This window comes from Propithecus coquereli, unplaced genomic scaffold (genome assembly GCF_000956105.1).
Source record: "Propithecus coquereli isolate 6110/MARCELLA unplaced genomic scaffold, Pcoq_1.0 Scaffold49, whole genome shotgun sequence".
Lineage (NCBI taxonomy): Eukaryota > Metazoa > Chordata > Mammalia > Primates > Indriidae > Propithecus > Propithecus coquereli.
The window spans coordinates 3,955,848-3,970,420 of NW_012150729.1; positions in this window are offsets into that span (position 1 = coordinate 3,955,848).

The following is a 14,573-nucleotide window of genomic DNA, read 5'->3' on the forward strand; positions in this document are numbered from 1 at the left end:
GGGCTCAGCGAGGGTGGGCGCCGAAGCCCGAACTGAACTGGCACGCGGGTCCCTGCCCAGCGCTGAGGCGCGCCTGGGAAGAGCGAAGCTGCCCGCGCCGCCGAGCATGCCCAGATTCACTGCTCGAGCCCCTAGGGGGGTTGCAGTGTTGGGGGGTGATTGGGTCTCTAGGTGCTGGAGGCTGCGAGAAAAAAATGAGAAAGCCAAAGATGAGAAGGCCAAAGACTGCGCGAGTGACTGGTACAAAACAAGAAAAGAGTTTGAAATGGGAGAGGCCGGGCGCCAGGGGGAAGGAACAAAAGGTGGGTGGAGCTAAGAGTTACCAGCCTTCGTGTGACCTCCCATGCCACTCATTCCTGAACGCGCTGGCCACATCATTCTGCTCTCCTTTACCATTTATAAGAAATTATCTTGTTTAGGGTACGAAAGGGTTCGAGGGTCCTCTTCGATTTTGTTTCTCAGAGACTGGCAACGTGGGAATCCCAGGGTATACACACACTTCTGTCCAAATAGTCGTCCTGGAGACTTAGGAAAACAAATGTGACAAGCCATGCCAGGAAAGTGTGTTTTCAAAGTTGTTTTTCTAGTTTTTCTTGCTTCTTTTCCCTTTATATTATCTCCCCTTTTTACCTAATAGCCCCTCTCCATGCCTCCTTCTCTGAATGGAATTTGCCACCGCTTCAACTTACAGAAGTAGAACAGGGACAAATCTCTCCTTTCCAGCTGACAATAAAGGTCCAGAAACCCCTATCAAAACATGTCATTGCATGATATAGTTTGGGGGGTTCTTGCAGCCCATCAGCCTGCTTCGCTTGTGCCTTGAGTCAGCAGTGTTCATATTTTCTCAGTTACAGCCTCAAATATGAAGTGAAATAATGAGGGTGGAACTGAGAAGGGCTGAGTAGCAGGATTAGTTTAGGAAGGTGAATCATGTGGATTATAATAAATAATAAGGAAATAAACATAAAACTTGTATTTTCTGTTCCAAAAACTTCAAACAAACAACCAAAAATTCCAAACAAAAACAAGAACTTAAGAAATTCTTAATCTTTCATATCAGAGTAATGAAAACGAATTAAACGGAAGATGTTGCCTAGGAATGTTGAATTTTATGGTCAATTAGCTTTACTTTAAAAAGAAGCAACCTATGACAACACCTAGGGAGTTACAGTAGCTTGAGCTTTCTGAATCTGTACTGTTGCCTCTGTCAGAATACAAAAAGGCACAAATACAAAAAGGCACAATTCTCCAATGTACGGCTTAGTTTTCTCTGTTTTTTTCCCCCCTTTATTAGTAGACCATTCTGTCATTCTGTTAGCTAGCTGCAGTTTGGCTTGCAAGAAGACAGAGTTCCTCTCCCAGGTGCTGAACGTGTGGAGCTATCCATGGTTCTGACTCAGACTCTGCCGTTAGCAATTGCTGTCTGCCTGTAACTAACCACAGACGATAGAACTGCAAACTCAGACAAATGGTCCTAATATGTCCACATACACTGCTCTTCACCAAATACATACAGAAACACAGAGTGCTACTTGCACCCCATTTCTAAAACACTTTTCTTCTTAATGAAACCCAAGTTCACCTTTCTTCCCAAGTGCATCCAAAACTCCAGAGAAAACTGAACAAACTGCATATTGTGTGGGTTTTCATTAAGGTTACCTGTATAAATTTTCATTATAATTAAGATTTCATGGCATAATAATACAACAGTAAGCTATGTCAAGGTCATATGGCTAATACTTCTTAAAAAATCACAGTGAATGAATATTGCCTTGAGGTAATAAGCATTTCCGAATACAGCTTGAAACACAAAGTTTATCTGTCATATGACAAGATGTATTGATATGCAGAAGGGAACTGTGCATAATGTATCTATGAGTCTGATACCAACTTTCACACACTATTGAGTCTGGAAACCCTTGAATTCTACTTTCCTTCTTCAAGAGAAATAGTGGCTTCCTGCTCCCTGAAGTATTCTCTCTTTCTCTACAACTTTCAGAGTGGTCTCTGTTTGTTTGGGTTGGTTAATTAAACCTATGATGGTTAAAGTTCCATTGTCTGTGTTACATATGAATAAGCTCTTTGGGCTTCACATTTTTTCCAACTTCATTTAGCTCTAAGATTAGTTCTATTAGGGATTTAGTGTAAAATCACAGAACATTTTATAACCTATGTATTGTAATTGATTGATCTGAGCAGAAGATTAAAGGCATCCTGTTTCTAAATTACCCCAGTAATCGTGTTCATGCATTATACATTGGAACAGTGGAGACAAGTACATTAATCTATATTCAGCCAATAATAGAATAAAACCAGAGGATTGTAATCATGGCTGCTTGCTGGTTGGAAAATTATACTTCCCTCCATTCCCATCCTCTACAAAAGCTAACTTCATCTTTTGTGCTGAGACCAGGTTTAATAAGTTGTTAGTACTTTTGAAATCTATTGGAAGTCCAAATAGTGAATGAAGCCCATAAGTTAAACTGTTGAAATCCTATCAAGCGTGCAGCTTAATACTCAATACAACCTACTTATAAGCAAGAATACAGAATAGATTGATATATTCTTAAAATTACCCAATTATCCATATTATCTCAAATCGGTTATTTAGTACTTACATATGTAAAATCTTTTAAACAATACCTACCACATAATAAATAGCCAATGAATTTTACACACACATAATTCTGCATACAAGCTCACAGAATTAATGGAACCTTAGTTAAGAAACCCACATTAGACATCATTCAAACATCATATACTATTCTTAGAATCTTTAAGAAAACAGTAGCAACCATCATTATGGGATATTTAAGTGGCATTCATATATTGACAGAGAATAGAAATTTTTGCAGATCAAATAAAGGATGTGTATTGTTTCACATTTTTTAATAATGTGGAATATAAATCAATGAAATTAATGTAAGGTTTTTCTCAATTTAGCAAAACTAGCTTAATGATCTGATGACCACAATGCAGCATTTTAATGGCTATTTTAATGTAGTCTTCTATGGGGATCCTGGGTATTATCCTACTAAGTGGGTCACATTTAACTGAAGAAACATCTGACTTTACAGTTACAAGTTAGGCAGATTTTGGCTTGTATTATCACATGTAGCTCTAGAATCTCACAAGAGGCAGAAATTTTGAGGTCATCTATTAAAACAACAGTATTTCTGTGCAGCATGGAATAGTGGAAAGTATAGGGAAGAAACTGTGTTCTAACCTGAAATTTCCATCTGTAGAAGAAAATAATGAAAATAGTTAACCTATGTTGTTCATAGCTTTATTTCCAAAATGAATATAACAATCCCCAACTTTAGGTTTTGTGTGAAGAATAAGTAGGAAAATGAATATATAGTGCTTAGCACAAAATCTTATATATACCGAGTATTTAAATAACACCCGTTTATAAGTACTCTAAATTTTAAAAATCAGCAAATTAATAATATTAACATTAACATCTATGATTTAACTAATTTAGATTAAGGTTATGCTAATGGTATGTGTGTGTGTGTGTGTGTGTGTGTGTGTGTGTGTGTGTGTGGTATGAGAAGTAAGGTATAAAAAGGAATAGGTGAATCATGCTAAACCAATTAATTTATAATAATACCAGGGGCTGCTCCTAATATATCAACATAATTATATCACGTTAGAAAATTAAATATTCCTTCAGAAAATTTAGACACCTCTCTGATAATATACTTGAGATGTCAGTTTTAATACGATGGTTATTATTCACTTCACCTCGGATACCTTGGTGATAACATAGTGGACATGTAAATTTTTATCCAAGTAGTTAATATATAGCTCATCTTAGTGATAATATGTGAATCTTTACTATAAGAATAAAGTCTTCTCTGTGAGAAATTAGGTATTGGCAGTCCCTTCCCTAAAATATGCCTATAACTATAGAAAATAATCTATTCATATGTGTATTGTTAATATATTCATTAATAATTGATGTATGAGATAGCTAGTGACCTAACCTAAATTATTCCAATTTGTGAAAAAATACACTTAAAAATTTAAGTTTGTTAAAATAAAAAATTATATAGATATTCTAGGTAAAAAACTGATAGAATGCATTGGTAAGACTATTTTACAAGGTGATTTATTCATTAAATTTAATAAATAATTTAGCACATTGGTCAAAATAAACAAATGGTTAAATATAGCTTTTTTGAAAGTTAAGAAAGTATATGGAACTTCTTTAATATCAATAGATCTTAAACTTGTTTTAGTTGGCATATCCACTCATAGACATCCAAATTAATTAATTTGTTGTATTCATTAAGTCTAACTTTGTTGATATTTGCACTTTGTGGATATAAATAGATATATATGTATGTATGTGTGTATATATATTATTCTGGAGTTATATTAAACTGTATTTTTTCATTTCTGGAATTACTTTAGTAATTTTTAAAAATAGGATTATTAAATTATTTCTACCTGATGACAGGTTTTATTCTATTATAGGAAGTCTATATTTAGTATTTAAGCAAATCCATACATGAGGAATCAGCTTTTCCCCAAACTTAAATAATATGAAAAACATAATTTGGGCTTCCACATATGTTCATAATACAGTAATGGGATCAAGATTTAACTTCTCACTTTAACCAACTGTGTAATTGGACAAAATGTAGAAAACAATGGTGCTCAGACACTGAATTGCCTAGTTTTGTTTCTGTTTTGTTATTATTTCATGAGTGTTGCCAAATTATATTGTTACTAGCATAGATTACTAGGGTAGCAGCATACTATTTCCTGAAAAAGGGGTGAAAACAAGATGTACCCTAGGATCGTCCCAGATTACTGGCTACAAAAGAACTTTTAAACCACAGTGCATTGAGTGAGAAACCAAACAGAGCACAATGGACTGCGTTAAGGACATAAAATCCTGGAGAGGAGGAACCTTCACAGAAAGAGAGGTCCAGAGATCTTCACAGGAATCAGCTCAAGTTTGTCTATTGATTTGTGAGGAAACCACTCAAGACCAGGAGAAGAAACAAAGGAAAAGATTTGCCAGAACAATTAGCAAAGCTCACGCAAAACTGTAAATAGTTGCTGTTCCCATCACCTAAAGCGAAAAACCTACTAATACATAGAGCACTGATTAGGGTCTTCAGAAACACATTGCATTAATAGAAGGGTGAAATTATACCTTAAGTAGAGGCCGCTCTACCAAGCTTAGAAGCAAGTCTCAAAAGGATTATACTGATATGCTAGGTTTGTGCCAGAAAAAGGCCAACAATATATAAAGAAATGACACGAATCAAGTACTACATGACACATAATTAATAATGTTCAGCATCCAACCAAACATTATCGGCATACAAAAAGGCAGGAAAGCATAATCCTTAACCATAAGAAAACTCAATCAATAGAAATAGGCCACAAAGGACATAGATTATTTAGAATTAGCAGACAAAGGCATTACAAAGTTACTATGAATATACTGTATATGTACAAAAAGGAAGAGGAAAACATAAATGTGATGAAGAAAAAAATAGAAGATTAATAAAATCCAAATAAAACATGCAGATGTGATAAATATAACATCCAGAAAGAAAAAAAAATACATTGGATGACATTAAGAGTAATTAGACACTACCAAAATCAATCAGTAAAATTGGGGACATAGCAATAGAAATTCTTCAAAACAAACCACAAGAGAAGACTGGTCAATAAAAGAATAGCATTTTTGACCAGGAGGACAATATCAAGTTGTCTAACAAACATATAATTGGATTTCCAAGGGAAAAAAAGGAAGTAGTGCTAAATATTTTCTAAATATAATAAAATATTTGAATTCAGAGCTCTACCGAGTTGAAGAGAGCCCAAACAGAGGAAAAATAAAGAAAATTACACCAAGACACATCATAATCAAATTAATGATAACTTGTAATCATCATAAAAAATCTTTTTTTTAAATTTCAGGATATTTGGGGGGTACAAACATTTTGGTTACATGTTATGACTTTGTCTCACCCAAGCCAGGATTTGAGGCATGCCCTTTCCCCCATACAATGCTCACCGCATCCGTTAGTTGTGAGTTTACCCGCCCCATCCCCCCAACCCCCCATGAATATCACTACTGTGTGAGCATCTCAGTGTTGATCAGTTAGCACCAATTTGATGGCGAGCACATGTGGTGCTTATTCTTCCATTCTTGTGATACCTCACTTCAGAGGATGGGCTCAAGCTCTATCCAGGAAAATATAAGAGGTGTTAGATCACCATTGTTTTTTGTAATTGAGTAGTATTCCATTGTATACATATACCATATTTTATTAATCCACTCATGGATTGACAGGCACTTGAGTTGTTTCTACATCCTTGCAATAGTGAATTGTGCTGCCATAAACATTCGAGTGCAGATGTCTTCATTATAGAATGTCTTTTGTTCCTTTGGGTAGATGCCTAATAGTGCTATTGCTGGATCAAATGGTATGTCTATTTTTAGCTCTTTGAGGGATCTCCAAATTCTTTTCCACAAAGGTTGTACCAATTTGCAGTCCCACCAGCAATGTAAGAGTGTTATTATCTCTCCACATCCTCACCAGCATTTGTTGTTTTGGGATTTTTTGATAAAGGCCATTTTCACTTGGGGTTAGGTGATATCTCATTGTGGTTTTGATTTGCATTTCCCTAATGATTAGAAATGTTGAGCATTTTTTTATATGTTTGCTGGCCATTATTCTGTCTTCTTTTGCAAAGTTTCTGTTCATGTCCTTTGCCCATTTATTGGTGGAGCTGTTTGATTTTTTCTTGTTTATTTTTTTGAGTTCTACATAGATTCTTGTTATCAGCCCTTTATCGGATGTGTAGAAAGCAAATATTTACTCCTATTCTGTAGGCTGTCTATTCATTCTAATTATAGTTTCCTTCACTTTGCAAAAGCTTTTTAATTTGATCAGATCCCATTTATTTATTTTTGTTGCTGCTGTGATTGCTTTGAGAGTCTTCTTCATAAATTCTTTGCCTAGGCCAATGTCTGAAAGAGTCTTCCCTACTTTTTCTTCTAGGATTCTTAAGGTTTCATGTCTTAGATTTAAGTCTGTTATCCATCGTGAATTGATTTTTGTAAGAGGTGAGAGGTGGGGATCCAGTTTCAATCTTCCACATATAGTTATCCAGTTTTCCCAGCACCATTTATTGAAAAGAGCTTCTTTTCCCCCATGTATATTTTTGTGTGCTTTGTCAAAGATTAGATGACAATATGCGGATGGTTTCATCTCTGGGTTCTCAGTCATTTTCCAGAGGTCCGTATCTCTGTTCTTGTGCCAGTACCATGCTATGTTAGTTACTATAGACTTGTAGTAAAGCTTGAAGTCTGACAGACTGATACCTCCCAGTTTGTTCTTTTTGCCTAAGGTTGTTTTGGCTATACAAGGTCTTCTCTGGTTCCATACAAAGCATAGAATTATTTTTTCCAGATCTGTAAAGAATGATGATGATATTTTGATAGGGATTGCATTAATTGTGTAGATCACTTCGGGTAGTATGGATATTTTAACAATGTTGATTCTGCCAATCCATGAGCAGGGTAAATTTTTCCATCTGTTTACATCTTCTACAATTTCTTTTCTTAGTGTTTTGTAGTTCTCCCTGTATATGTTTCTCACCTCTTTTATTAAATATACTCCTAGATATTTAATTTTCTTTGAGACTATTGTAAAAGGTGCTGTGCTTTTGATTTGATTTTCAGCTTGACTGTTATTGGCATATATGAGTGCCTCTGATTTGTGTGCATTGATTTTGTATCCTGAGACTTTAGTGAATTCATTTATCAATTTCAGAAGTCTCTTGGTTGAATCCTTGGGGTTTTCTAGATATAATATCATATCATCAGCAAAGAGTGAAAGTTTGATCTCATCTTCCCCCATTTGGATGCTCTTAATTCCCCACTCTTGTCTTATTGCTCTATCAAGGACTTCCAGCACTATGTTGAATAGAAGTGGAGATAGTGGGAAACCTTATCTGGTTCAAGTTCTAAGTGGGAATGGTTTCAATTTTTCCCCATTCAATATGATATTGGCCATGGGTTTATCATAAATGGACTTGATAATTTTAAGGTATGGCTCATTTATGCCTGTTTTATTAAGAGTTTATAGCATAAAGGTGTGCTGGACTTTGTCAAATGCTTTTTCTGCATCTATTGAAAGAGTCATATAGTCTTTGTTCTTGCTTTTATTTTTGTAATGTGTTTCATTTATAGATTTGCCTGTGTTGAACCAGCCTTGCATCTCTGGGATAAAGCCCACCTGATCTTGGTGAATTATTTTTTTGGTATGCTGTTGGATTCGATTTGCTAAAATTTTGTTGAGGATTTTTGCATCTATATTCATGAAGGATATTGGTCTGTAGTTTTCTTTTTTTTTGTTGTGTCCTTTTCTGGATTTGGTATCAAGGTGATATTGGCTTTGTAGAATGAGTTGGGAAGGATACCATCTTTCTTAATGTTGTGGAATAATTTCTGTAGTATAGGTATGAATTCTTCTTTGTATGTTTAGTAAAACTTGGAAGTGAACTCATCTGGTCTGGGACTTTTCCTTTTTGGAAGGTTTTTAATTGCTGCTCCAATTTCTGTGCTTGATATTGGTCTGTTCAGGAATTCTATTTCCTCCTACTTCAACTTAGGAAGGTTGTAAAGTTTCCAGGAATTTGTCCATTTCCTCCACATTATGTAGTTTTGGGGCATATAGGTTTTTATAGTATTCAAAGATAATGTTTTGTATTTCCATGGTGCCTGTTGTGACCTCTCCTTTTTCATTTCTAATCGAGTTTATTAGAGTCCTTTCCTTTCGAATTCTTGTCAATCTAACAAGAGGCCTGTCAATTTTGTTTATCCTTTCAAAAAGCCAGCTTTTGGTTTTGTCAATCTTCTATACCGTTCTCTTATTCTCAAGTTCATTTAGTTCTTCTCTGATCTTAGTTATTTCTTTTCTTCTGATAGTTTTGGAATTGATTTGCTCTTTCTTTTCCAGTTCCTTGAGACTGTTTATTAGTTTGTTGATTTTTGAACTTTCTGTTTTTTGGATGTGAACATGTAATGTTATCAATTTTCCTCTCAGGAATGCTTTTGCTGTATCCCACAGATTTTGATAACTTGTGTCCCCGTTATCATTTAGTTTGAAGAATCTTTTGATTTACCTTTGTATTTCCTCCTTGACCCAATAGTTATTCAACAATAGATTGTTTAATTTCCATGACTTTGTGAAGTGGTAGTATTTCTGTTGGAATTGAACTCTAATTTTATTCCACTGTAATCTGAGAAGATACATGGTATAGTTTCTATTATTTGAATTTGTTGAGGTCTGATTTGTGGCCTAGCATGTGATCAATTTTGGAGAAAGTTCCATGAGCTGATGAGAAGAATTTATATTCAGCTTTATTTGGGTGGAATCTTCTATAGATGTCTGTTAGACCCTTTTGTTCTAGAACTCTGTGTAAGTCCATTATTTCTTTGTTTATTTTCTGTTTAGAAGATCTGTCCAATTCAGTCGGTATGGTGTTGAAGTCCCCGGCTACTATGGCATTATTGTTTATCATGATATTTAGATCAAACAGGATTTGCTTTATGTGTCTGGGTGCTGCTGAGTTGGGTACATAAATATTAAGAATTGTTAAGTCTTCTTCTTGGATATTCCCTTTCACCATTATATAGTGGCCATCTTTGTCCTTTCTTACTTTTGCTTTTTTAAAGGTTATGTTATCTGAAGTAAATATAGCTACCTCTGCTTTCTTTTGGCTTCCATTTGCCTGGAGGATTGTTTTCCATCCCTGACCTTGAGCCCGAAAGCATCTTTGTGGGATAGATGCATTTCCTGTAGACAGCAGATACTAGGCTTGTGGATTTTTATCCACTCTGCCAGTCTATGTCTCTTCAGAGGACAATTCAAGCCATTCACATTTATTGAGAGGATTGATATTTGGGAAAGATTTCCGTTCATATTGTTTGGTGCATTCCTATTGTTTTGTTTTACTCCTTAAGCCATCATGGAATCCAGGTTCTAGACTTTAACTCTTGATGATTTTACTTTGGTGACTGTCTATTGCACTGTTCAGTGTGTAATGTAGGTCTGGGTACTTCCTGTAGGACCAGGTCTGGTCTTCACAAATTGATTGCTTGTCAATTTGTGATTGCTTGTCTGGGAAGGTCTCTATTTCTCCCTCATAGATGAAGCTTAGTTTTTCCAGGTAGAGAATTCTAGGTTGGCCATTATTCTGTTTTAGAAGATTGAGGATAGGTACTCAGTCCCTTCTGGCCTGTAAAGTTTCAATTGAGAAGTCCAAAGTTAGTCTGATAGGTTTTCCTTTCTAGGTTATCTGCTATTTTTGTCTCACTGCTGAAAGGATTGCTTCTTTCATGTTTACTTTGGTCAGCCTAATAACTACATGATGTGGTGATTGCCTTTTCACATTGAGTCTCCTAGGAGTTCTGTGTGCTTCTTATATCTGGATATCTACATTTCTGGCCAGGCCAGGCATATTTTCCTACAGTATTCCATGGAATAAATTTTCTAGCCCTTGTGTATTTTCTTCTCTCTCTGGGATGCTTATAATTCTTATATTTGGCTTCATTACATAATCCCAATTTCTTGTATGTTTTGTTCTTGTATCTCGTTTCTGTGTTCTTTTTCTTCGTCTGATTTGTTTAGCACATAGGCATTATCTTCAAGCTCTGAGATTCTTTCCTCTGCGTGATCCATTCTGTTCTTGAGGCTTTCCACTGTGTCTTGTAGTTCCCTAAATGTGTCTTTCATTTCCAGAATTTCTTTTGGTTTTTCTGCAGTATTTCAATTTCTTTAGAGAATTTTTCATTCATTTCCTTTATTGTTCTTGTAGCTTCTTTTGTTGGGTTTCTATTTTCTCTTCAATTCCATTGAGTTTTCTTACAATCCATATTTGGAATCCTTCCTCTGTCAGTTCAATCATATTGTGTAAATTGGCATCTATTGTTGGAGATTGAATGTTTTCTTTTGGGGGTGACTTTTCTCTCTGATCTTTCATGTTTTCTGTGTTCTTTCACTGATTCTTTCTCATCAGGCTACTTTGTTGAGAACTTGTGGTACTGGGGCTGGTTTATGGCCTTATCTCCAAGTCCCCAAAGGGACATTCTTTGACAGTGCTGGGGAGATGAACACTGATCCTGTATTGCCTTAGAAGTGTTTTAGCCTGTTGGATTATCTCTGACCTGTTTTCTTCACCTCTTGCCAAAGGAGATTAGTGAGTTTGGACCCCTTGCTTAAGCTCCCAAGTGGTGAATCACTCTTGTGTGTGTGACTCCACTGCCATCCAATAATTTGTGATGGAAGGCACTGTGTTGAGCTATGGGGTTACCCTCTCTGTTGTTGCTTGTAGTTTGCATGGAGGAGTCTATCATCAAGGTATTCCAATGCTTTTGTGTTGGGCTCTAAACTCTTGAATGGAGTATACAAATGCCCCAATCTTTGGGAAATGTCTTGTCATTCCCAAGGGTTACTTGAGCCCTGTTGCCACTTTAGGTGGGGTAATGGCAACTGGTACCTTCAAGCCTGAGAGCTTATACTTCTGTGGTTGCTTGATCTGCTGCTAGCGGAGAGCTGCTAATATATTATTCAGGGCTCTTTTGCCACACTTATGAGGCAGCTCCTGGTGGGAATGTCAATTGGTGTAATTGCCGAGGACTCTGGCCAGGATTTGCCTTCCCAGTCCACAAGCCCCAAAGCTGGCAGTGGCCCAGGTGCCAAGGGCAAGCCCTAGTGTTATGTTCTTATCAGAAAATCAAAACCAGGCCGCTGGACCGAATCAACAGTCTGCCCCCTTTTGCTTAGTTCCAAGGTCACACAGAGAAAGCTACTTTTCTGCCTTCTGCCTTCCTCCAATGGCAGAGTTTGCCCTGCCTGGGTGGGGGAGGGGTGCTGCCTGAGGTCGCTGTGTGTCCCAGCCCAGAAAAGGGCTTCTTTCATTACTCCCCACCTCCAAGGACAGGGTTTACCCCAGTGGTGTGAAAGACAAGCAGCCTGACAGGGGAGGAATGCTGCCTGAGGCCGCCACCTCTCTCAGCCCAGAAAGGAGCTTCTCTCCTTACTCCCTCCCTCTAAGGGCAGGGCCTGCTCTGCTGGGCCGGTGCAGAGGTGTTGTCTGAGACCATTGCCTGAGATTGCCCTCCTGGGCTGGAGAAGGGGTGGTGCACAGAACCGCAATGCACCACAGAGTTTCTAGGCTGTGGACCCCCCAAATGGCGGCTGCCCACCCACAGAGTGCCAGCATTGGAAGCGATTGCTCGGGGGGCAGCAGATGCTGGGTTTGGCAGGCTGTCTCAATGAGCCTCCAGCTGTCCCCACTGCTTCCCTGTCCCACTGTTTCACATCAGTCCAGTAAAGGGTCCTGCATTCTCCATCCCACCCTGAGCCAGCCTAATTTTCCACAGTTTCTAGGGACAGAGCCTCCCTTTGGGAGTTCACCTCCTTTGTTCTGGTCCCGCTGACTGCCAGAGGTGAGGTGCCTGTCTCCAAACTTCCTCCTGTGGACCTGGGAAGTGTCCACTCAGACCATTCCCTCCCCCGCCCAGTGTGGACCTAGCACAGAGCACCGGGGAATTCAAAATGTTTCCCACTATTGTCTCTTCTCCACACAGCCTGTCATCCCGTGCCACAACTTTGCACTGACTTCAGGCGCTTCCCTGCCTGAGTGGATGTGGAGGTCGGCAGAGGAAGAGTTGTCCTCTCATGGGTCAGGTCACACTGCCCTGGCCGGCAGACAGGCCCGGCCAACCCACACTCTATTCCGTATTGTATATCCCACACTCTCCAGACTCTGTGGTCGATTCTCCAACCCACCCTTTTTTTTCCAGCGCTGCTTGTCCCGTGCTGCTTCTCTGCAAATTCACAATGCTGTTCTTGTGGGACAGTGATCCACTCATGTGTAGCTGTTGGCATTCTTCACCTCCTGCTCTGGGAGCAGAGAGCCAGGAGGTCACCGCTGATCCACCATTTTCCCCCAGTAGCCCAACATAAAAAATCTTAAAAGCAATGAGAAAAAAAAGAAAGACACATTCCATACAATGGAGAATTTTCATTAGAATCCATCCTAGTAACAATATAGTTCAGCAAGGCCCATGAAATACTTAATAATGGACCAAAAACAAAACAAAACAAACAGCTGTCAGCTGTCAATCTAGAATTCACTACACAGCCAAAATTATATTTTAAAAATTAAGGTAAAATAAAGACTTTTTGAGACAAAAAGGAGCCAAGGGAATTCATTACCAGCAGACCTGTGATAAAATTAGTGTTAAAAGAATATCTTCTAGAAAAAAGAAAACCATATCAAAAGGAAAATCGGATTAACACAAAGTAATGAAGATCACAAGAAATGGTAAATCTGTGGGCAAAACAAAAAAAATTCTCCCTAAATTTTAAAAGGTATTTTAAAAGATATATGAATGTTTAAGATAAAACTGATAACAATAAATTTTGAGGTTTACAGCAATATAGAGAAGGAAATGAAAATATACTCTTGCAAGTTTCTTATAATACATATGAAACAGTATACTATTTGAACTTACATTGTAAGAAGCTAAAGATATATTTTGTAAACCTAGGGAAATCACTATAAAACCAATAAAGGTATATAACTAATGGGTTATCTCTATCTCTAGATAGAGATAAAATAGAATCATAAAAAATCCAAACAAATGCAAAAGAAGTGAAAAGGAATCAAGAACAGACGGGACAAAGATAGGTATGTAATAAATTTAACCCAACCCTAATTATATTGAGAGAGAATAAGCATGTTAAATGTAACTAATCTAAATAATTCCATTTAAAAGTTTGAGTATGTCAGCCTAAAATCAACACTCCATCAAAGAATAACAGAAATCACATTTGCTAAATAAGTGTTCGTGGAACAATTACCAAGATAAGTGATCAACGAGATAGGCTGTATAAATGTAAAAATATTTAAATCATACAAAGTATATTCTGTGGCTAAATTGAATTAAATTAGAAAGCAAAAAAAAGGATATATAAAAATCCCCAAATATCGATAAATTTAAAAATATACTTCTGTATAACCACTGGGTAGAGGTAATAGCTAGTGCTATGGTTTGAATGCTTCTGTTCTCTCCAAAACTCATGTTGAAACTAAATTACCAATGCAATAGTATTAAGAGGTGCCTTTCAGGGATGATTAAACCAAGAGGGCTCTGCCTGTATGGATTTGATTAGAACCTGATAAAAGGGCTAGAGGGACCTATTAAATAGCTAGCCCCTTCCAGATGGTATTGTGTTATAACAGCACAAACGAACTAAGACAGCCAGTTTATGTACTGTCCATATTGGCTAGGCTATAGTTTCAAGTTATTTAATAGAACACTAATTGAGGTGTTGCTGTGAAGATATTTGTAGATGTAATTAAAGTCTATAGTCAGTTTGTATGAAATAAGGAAGATCATGCTATATAACAATAATGAACCCGATTCAATCAGTTGAAAGTCTCTAAAAGCAAAATTAGACTTCTCAGAAAAAATAAATATTAATAAATTCAGTCTGTGAACTACAGCTTCAGCTTGCACCCAA